This window comes from Papaver somniferum, chromosome 7 (assembly GCF_003573695.1).
Source record: "Papaver somniferum cultivar HN1 chromosome 7, ASM357369v1, whole genome shotgun sequence".
Classification (NCBI taxonomy): domain Eukaryota; kingdom Viridiplantae; phylum Streptophyta; class Magnoliopsida; order Ranunculales; family Papaveraceae; genus Papaver; species Papaver somniferum.
This window is the reverse complement of record NC_039364.1, coordinates 263,254,388-263,263,106: the sequence shown is the minus strand read 5'-3', so window position 1 is coordinate 263,263,106 and position 8,719 is coordinate 263,254,388. Positions and strand designations below refer to the sequence as shown.

Below are 8,719 nucleotides of genomic sequence, written 5' to 3'. Positions count from 1 at the left end.
ACACTTTTTAATACAAATTGGGATTTAAAGTAAAATTTAATTTTGTTAGATCTAGTTTTGAAATCATTATTTTTTTAATTGCGATTCAACTTTTAGTAATTCAGTTGAATCAGCTTTGGATTCAGCTAAACCACTACCATTTTTTTTAATAAAATATCACCAATAGAACGACTGTGTCCATCGGTATCTGCCGATGGACTGTTGAAGAAAGTGGTTTTTTTAAGAATTCAACGTTTACCGGAACCAGTCGTTTTGAGAAAAACCATTTCAAAATTACTACTGACGGACACAGTCGTTTATAGTGATATACTTTTCCTGACAGTGGCTTAACTTCCATTTTCCACTAACGTAGCAAGAGTCTAGCCTATTAAACGAACACAAAAACTATCTCAAGTGTTTTTCAAATTGTTCAACTACTTTCAAGTGACATACTGTTTATATTAGTAATTGCTAGAATAATCATTAATATAAAGCATATAGTATATGACATACTATTTATAAAGTATTGTGTATAGAAATGAAAAGTTTGCTGGAATTTTGGATAATCATCGTTGATAGTATATGACAAAACTATGGAGCAAGATCATATAGAGCATCGGCCTGGAAGAACCGCTGACCTTAATGGGAGACTTTATGTTCATTTTGTAAGTGATAAGACAACACTGTCAACTACAGAAGCTACGCTTTTGTTTCGTGATCTCAGGTGGGATGCATTGATGGTAAGATATCTTTCTAAGTCATGCAAATGTATAATGGGGTAGTGGTTTCCTAATTTTTTCGTAAGCATGCTGCAACGAGACAGAAACTAAAAAATTGGATGCATAATCCACCTAATCTAATCCTTTATACCGGTCCTGTATGTGTGGAATGATATAATAAATTACGACAAATTGAATTGTTCACAAACATTCTTAATTATATCTTTACAGAAATATTAGGAAAACACAAGAATAGAGGTTTGGAGCAGGCAAAGGAAAAATTTACCATCTATACTTCCCTGTACTGTATCTGGAGCAACGCCAATATACTTATCCTCTTCCTCCTATGTATGCATTAACCAGAATCGAGTGACCCATACTAAATTATAGCAACAACAAAATTTTAATTAGTAAGATATAGATGTCAATTAGTGAGGAATGTTAGTAATGAATTTCAATTGATTAATTTCCCACAACCAAGTCTTATCACAATATAAGAAAATTGAGGTTCTATAATTATTAGATCATTCCATGGTTAAACAATAATTAAAAAGTACACCATCGTATATATTAGGCTACGATGACGGAAACAAACTACAGAGAAGTGATACTCAACTAAACTGCATCCATATTTCTGGCACAAGGGGAAAAAAATACACTTAAGAAATGGAATCAGCAATTACATAAACTACAGTTAAAACAAATGAATCAAAATGAAGCAAAACAAAATTGAAAGATAGGTTTCGTTTATAAAGATGATCTCTAGGAAATTTCGTATGTCGAGATTTTTATCTCAAATCAAAGATTAAAATGAGATGATTACAGATCATGAATCGATAAGAAAACCAAACTTAAATGGAAGTAATTAGGTTTTTGAAATCAGAGTTTTGTTTTCTAAAATTGATTTCAAAATCAATAAAGTGATAGATCCTATCAAATTAAACGATAAGAATATAGTAAACCTATCTTTGAAATCGCTATCGACGATGAAATCTTCAAACAAATTAGCTAACAATTGAATCCGTCAGCTTTTTCCCTAAATCTTCAAGAGAAGGTATTGATGATGATGATTTAGGTTTCTCAAATTGATTCAAGTGTTTTTTTGATTATGAGGCTTACATTTGGGGATTGAATATTCACTAAGACGAGATTAGCTTTTCGGATCTCTTCTTCGGGAGAGTTGTTTCCAGATACAGGAAAAAAAAATAATGAACGAACATAAACTAAATTATGATGAAAAAGGAATATCACATTTTGACGATGGGTGCTTTTGTCATTATAGAAAAATGTTTTGGATGGAATCGTTCGGAAATGGATTAACTCGTTCAAAATTGTGCCAATTTGGATCTCCTAGTACTAGGCTTTGGGGGACAGGACTAGAACGTTCAAAGCCCACAAACTTTGGGACTAAACGTCAATTTCTACAAGTCCAATGGGTGCTAATATAGCAGCTAGATTAGCAATCCATGTCAGCTAAGGCAATCTCCTCAGTTTTATGAGAGTGCTAATCTAGCAGTTAGATTAGAAGTCCACATCATCTGGGATCACTTTCTAGCGCTGAACCGTTCACCGCAACCAATTTCAGCCGTCGGATCAAATTTTGTGATTTTCATGATCCGTATGACTTTTGTGATTTTAGTGTGCGCTGAACCGTTCATTGTAAAGGTCACTGTCCAGTGCTGAACCGTTCAACGCAACCAATTTCAGCCGCCAGATCAAATTTGTGATTTTTGTGATCCGTTTGATTTTTATGAGCACTGAACCGTTCAGCATAAAGGTCACTTTTTCAGCGCTGAACCATTCAGCGCTTCCATCTCGCTGCTAGTTCAACTGCGAGCACATGCTAAGAGAGAGAACTAGTGTTAACTTTTAGGCCACACTTTTTTTTTGAATTGCAACACTTAACTGCTAATCTAGCAGCTCAATCTAGTCCATAGGACTTAGCCTTAGTCCACATTCAACCATCATTCACCAGTCTCCAATGGTGCAGTATGAGTCCTAAATGTTTTTTTTTGGTTTAGGTATCAACTAACAAAAGGAAGTAATACCTCTGCCTGTCCCGAAAATTTTCGGGAAATTTGCTTTAAGAACTTAAGGAGCAGCACAGTATATACATAAAAAATGGATCAGGGAAGATCAATACTGCGGAATAGACAAGGATTCATTCTATTTTCCATCACTATTTGCACAATGACATACAATAGACATAATCCTCGTAATCAAAAGTTCATCCTATCTTCCATCAATGCTTGCATATCGACATATGAAAGACTGCCTTTAACATATGAATCAGAATACATTCTCAAGTTCTTTGTTTACATCTTCTTAAGCACCGAATGAATGAAAAAATAAGAAACTTATAACTACCGATGCCCACAGATGACATCAACAGATTCTTTTAATACAATAGAGACTTACATTGCCGATATACAGTGGTAAGAAGATTGCCACCTGAGTTCTTCGCTTGCCCATAACTAATAACTCTGCGAGAACTACCAGCATGAGGCGTATAACTGATGAGAACCTGGTAGAATTATTGAGTGACAAAAAAGGACGAATTTCTACAAAAAAGAACAGTTTAAACTCGTTTGAAGATTGATGTAACACTACTTTGTTCTGGCGATACATCTACATTCATATGGTATAAATAAGCTTCAGAATTGACTAGAACCAAAACCCAGTCTAACGCAACAATATATAACTGAACTGAGATCTTCATTAGTGCCATATTTTAAACTGCTAGTTCAAGAGAAGCTAGAGATAACTACTGAACATTGTTCATCGTATCATTATGTTGCAACCTGCACTTAAATTGAATATAAATGTATCAAGTTTTCCCCTAAAGACGAACATTGTTCTGTAGTTTTCAAAGATATAAAAAAACAGCAATAGTGTAACGACATAGAAAGAAAATCTATGTAAGTGTGTAAGATACTCAAAAGTACTCATACACACTTTCAAAGAACTAGGCAAAGATATGGGAAACTATGTGACAAAAGATTAAGGATGTATGAGATACTCGCATTGTCTTCACTTTCTTCGTTCGGTTCTTGATATGCTCTTCTTGTTCTACGTCATTCCGGTCTTCGCCATCTTCTTTACCATTATTGACATCACCAAATGCTCATGTCAGAAACTGTAGGCTTTTCTGCAATCTCATTAGCACTCATTTGCCGCCACTTCAACTGCAAAAGATTCGTTGTTGCACATGCTGATCTTTTTGTTCACGAACTTCGAGATTGAGCTCTCTTGTTTCCAAATCTAGTTTTCTTCTTTTAAGATCCATCTATTTTTCCACATAACAATTATATCCATCCAAGTTTCACAACTCTTTTGAGGACTTGTTTCCTTAACTCCATAACTGATTTGGGACTTACAGGAAGTCCTTTTGCGATGTCTTCATCTTCTGAGTCATCATCATCTACGAAGGCCATTTGTACTCCGCCAACATGAGCACCTGAATTAAAGTTCTCCAGATCTACTGTTCTTGCGCTAGCTGCATGGAGTGCATAATTGATGAGAACTTGATAATATCGAGTGACAACAAGAACGGAGGGATTTGCATGTGAGAAGATTAATAGTTTCAATTTGTCAAAAGATGGACTAAGCCCCATTCGGTTTGGTAAACCGATAATTGGAATTGAAGTTAAAGAAAATGCATACACAGGCAACAGGTGTCATAAATAAGCTTCAGATAGTCACTACTATCACAACCTACTGTCTTGAATAGGATTCTTCAGTAACACCAAACCTGAAACTGCTAATTTGAAAGAAAAAAAATAAACAGAACATTTTCACTATCAAATGTCGATGGTGTGAATACAGCCAACAAAACTGTATATTGTTTTGAACGTAAACGATGAAATAACAGCAATCAAGTTGTAAAACAATGTTAAGTTTGGTTAGGTAAGTAGTTCGTTCCTAAAAATCTACTTTTCGTTCTGTACTGGAGAATGTAAAGTTTTAAAAACTAAGCAAAACAGCTATGGTGCAGGATCAAGAAATTTACATGTTTAAGCTCGCATTGTGCTAGGAAAATATATGTGATATTAAGTTAGTGAGTGCATAAGATACCTTTGGAGTCTTCTATTTCTGGTAGCGCAACATAATTACCCGAATTAAGCATAGCAAGGCTCTCCGCATAGACAATAAATTTGAGATTTATGGATGTTCCAAGCTTGAAGTCATACAAATCCAGATGATAATAAACATCAGTGCCATATAAATAAAACTTTATCATTCTTCGGAAACTGAAGTGGTACCAACTACCATATCCTAATAGAACTTCACTATTCTTGACAAACTGAAGTGGAACCAACGGTCTAGAGAGCTTACAGATAGTCACTTTGTTAATGGTAAAGAGTTCAGCCCAAGATTCAGTCGTCTCCCATATATCACTGTGACAGCCAATAGAACCATGCAAGCAAAGGAACTCTCCTTATGAACACAAATATGTCGTCGAATGTGTCACCCTTGAAACTAAAAGAGAATATGACTGTCTCGGCGTCAGAATCAGTTTCTGCTATCCAATGTAAGGTATATTACCAAGTCTTCTCCGTGAATTAGATTCGAGTGCATTTACCTGAACTTTACAAAGATGTTCACTCTGATATCCCACAAGATTTACAACCTTAAAATCTCCATTCTCATAATCACAACCAAAGCCATGATTAAGTACCAAAATTCATTCGCTGACTCGATTAGTCCAGTTGAAACTTCCTTCAACTCCTTAGCAGCTGGACTCCAAAGGACAACATCATTCTCGCTAATGGGGCTTACACAAATCAAGCCATCAGAAGTTCCCAAATCTTATATCCCCGGACTTTGATTTCTCAAAGGATAGTCAGTACCAACATGGTTACTCAATGTAGACAATAATGGATCATATACGATAACCATAACCAGAGTGCGTTATCACACTGAATCTTATTTTTTTACAATTGCATGATTTAAATGCTTTCCGACAAAATCAGAGGCTTTCAATAACTTGCACCAGGCCCTCGATAAACACACCTGACCCATAAGATTGACTTCACAGGCAATCTAACAATAGTTTGGCATTTCCTGCAAATCAAATACTCAATGCAAAAATATATCAATAAGGCGGTTCTGAACCTCAAGAGTTGCTTATGTCATGGAAATTTCTTTGTTTGACCTCAAAATCCCATAATTGATCCATCAAACTATGAAAATTAAATTAACCCATAATTTATTTTCACTTTTAATACAGATTTCAGGTTCCCAACCCCCAAAACCTAAATTGGAAAAAAACCCATGATTACTTGCTACTAGTTCACCGACTACAACAGAAAATAAAAACTAAAAGACATGATCTTCTGATATCATCAAGGTATAGCTTACCTGCAAATATAAGGTAGAATCAGTTCTCTATAATATGATTTGAAGGTAACTAGACCAGTAAACAGAGCAACAGATCCCAAGGTTTTCATCCACCACCAGAATTTCCAAATTTTGAAGCTACTAAATCTGAATTTCCTAAACTTTTGGGAATTTCTAAAATGACTTGATATATCTCTCTCGGAAATTAATCCAAGTCCTTCAGGTGCAATTCCTGGTCCCATAATCATTTGATATAATTCCTTCATTGCTGGTAATTGTGTGTTAGTTGCTGGTGATGAGATGGATTTTACAGTGAAAGGTGATGTTTTTAAGTGGGGATTACGTTTAGTTGTTTGAGAGAAATGGGGTTTTATTGCGGAGGAGAAAAGGGGGAGATTTCTTGTTGTTTTTTCTTTCGAAGCAGAAAAGAGGAGAAGAAGAGGGAAGTCGTTGGGTTGTGGACAATGTATCATTTACACCTCATTTGTTTACGGCTGATTTAACTGACTCGCATGGGTCCAACTCTCTGGGTCTGACTCATAAATGTGTTTGTTTTTTGAGTCGGACCTGACTCAAGTGACTGATATTTTGCTTACATAAAATACCCTTACAGACATTTTAGACCATAAGCATTTACTAATTACTACTACCACCAACTTATTCAACAGACTCTAAACCATTTTCTTTTTCATGCAATCAAAATTATCAGACATCACAAAACAATAAATTCTAAAGTAAATTTCAAGTTTAAAATCCTAAAAGCATAAAGAAACTTGTTATCCTCCAAAAAGTTGTTAGCAGATAGGTACTCCATCTTCTTGGTGTTGGGCCCTTTCGAATCCTTCCGGAAATGTCAGTAGTGAGAACCATGGCATGGACATGAAAAACCACCAAAATCCTCATGCATTAGGCAAAGGGTGCAACCAAGATGGGTACAGACACCAACAACAATAAGCCATTATGGGTTCTTGACTCTAACTGCATCGTCCTTTGGATCACGCAGGGTGCCTTGGTCGACATTGTTGGCAAGTTTTATATCATCCTCTCCCCAGTGCGGCGTCTGATGAAAACTGCTTTTCCACGCCCCTTGACAGTCAAAGTAGAGCCGGGCTTAATGCTTGATATGTCAACTTTGAGAAAGGACGAACCAAGACATCCTTACTGGCATTCATGTTCAAAACAAACTTGAAAACCAACAGAAGAATCGGGGAAGATGAACAAGGGCCAAGATATCATTACTTGCAGATAGGCTCACCACAAAGTACCCAAAGAGTTGTTGGGTTTGTTCCTCCACCCAATGTTAGATATTTGCTGGCAAATATAATTCGAAGCAAACCCGGGCACCATTAACAAACCCATTAGTCCAAATGAAAACTTGGCATAATGATAATCTTCATAATTTATATATGCAACTGTATTGATAGTGTATGATGTGTCGGAAAATCAACTTTGATTTGCCGCAAGTGCATGATCTCGAAATTGTAGACAATAGCAAATGTGGTCCGTTCCCAAGAGGAGTGTTCTAAATTACTTCTAAGTAATATAATCAGCTAACTAATCATATTCAATATTTTACAGATTCATGGATTGTCGATTAAGATTACGAAACTAGAAATGCAGAGTAATTAAAGATGTAACAAGGATGTGGAGGTGTTATGGATCTAGAAATTCGTTGTAGGCTAGGTTCACTTATGTTATCCTACCAAGGTCTCGAATTTACTCATGTACCGTGGCAAACCCAGCTACTCATACATGGAAGATATTGTTTTTAAGATTCATAGACAAGAATTCACAAAAAGATATATTTGTTCTCAACCTAAAGTAGAACTTCTACCACAAGATATACATGGCATACAAAGTGAGTCTTCTACCACAAGATATACATGGCATACAAAGTGAGTGAACGTTCATACGAAAATTATTACCAAGGTTTAATGAGTTCTTCTAACAACCTAACGATAGACTATACATGGCATGGAACATGTAGAAATTATAGTTAGAAGGTAAAACATAGATAGAGAAACAAAACATTAGCAATTAGCTCAATTGGTACTAACCCTTTCAAATAAACAAGCAAATCAACCTACCATTTCATCCTTCATCCGACAAGGGATTTAGATCCAACCTTTATTTTCTCCCTGATTCCGGCTTCCCATTTGATCTGACTCTGTTGTTGTTTATATATCAAATGTTGTGTAGAAATCCAACTGAGACCTAGCAAATATTGCCAAAGCCCAATCCATCTGGTTAAATACTACCTCTTGTTTCCAAATTCCAGTAATTACCATCATAGTCCGGCTAGTCATCGTCTACAATTCTTCTTCAACTAACGGCAAAGGAAATCAGTTAACAAGCAATCCAATCATCACATGACCCAATTTGGTTGTTGCTAATGATTTCCCAAACGAATACGAGAGATGTAAACCCACAAATCGATTGTTGGATTTATCCGATCACTTTTAAATCAGATGTGTTTCGTATTTTCGAGAAGTTTAAGGCAATGGTTGAAAACATGTTCTCTCGCACTATAAAATCAGTCCAATCTGATTGGGGAGGTGAATTTCAAAAACTAGAACAATACTTTATTCGGTTTGGCATTGCTCATCGTGTGTCGTGTCCTCATACACACGAACAAAATGGTGCGGTGGAAAGAAAACACCGGCATGTGGTTGATACAGGGC

At 35.9% G+C, this 8,719-nt stretch overlaps 1 long non-coding RNA gene across 2 annotated transcripts; it reads right to left on the bottom strand.

Moving 5' to 3' along the window:
• Positions 1 to 3,427: 3,427 nt before the first annotated feature.
• LOC113300298 lies at positions 3,428 to 6,469 on the bottom strand. 2 transcript variants are annotated; one of them, XR_003335696.1, is made up of 3 exons: positions 6,060 to 6,469; positions 4,773 to 5,953; positions 3,428 to 4,194 (listed from the first exon to the last, which is right to left on the bottom strand). It is a non-coding gene; the product is annotated as an uncharacterized LOC113300298 (long non-coding RNA). The 2 variants fall into 2 exon arrangements; XR_003335695.1 differs by having other exon boundaries at positions 4,773 to 5,762.
• Positions 6,470 to 8,719: the final 2,250 nt, after the last annotated feature.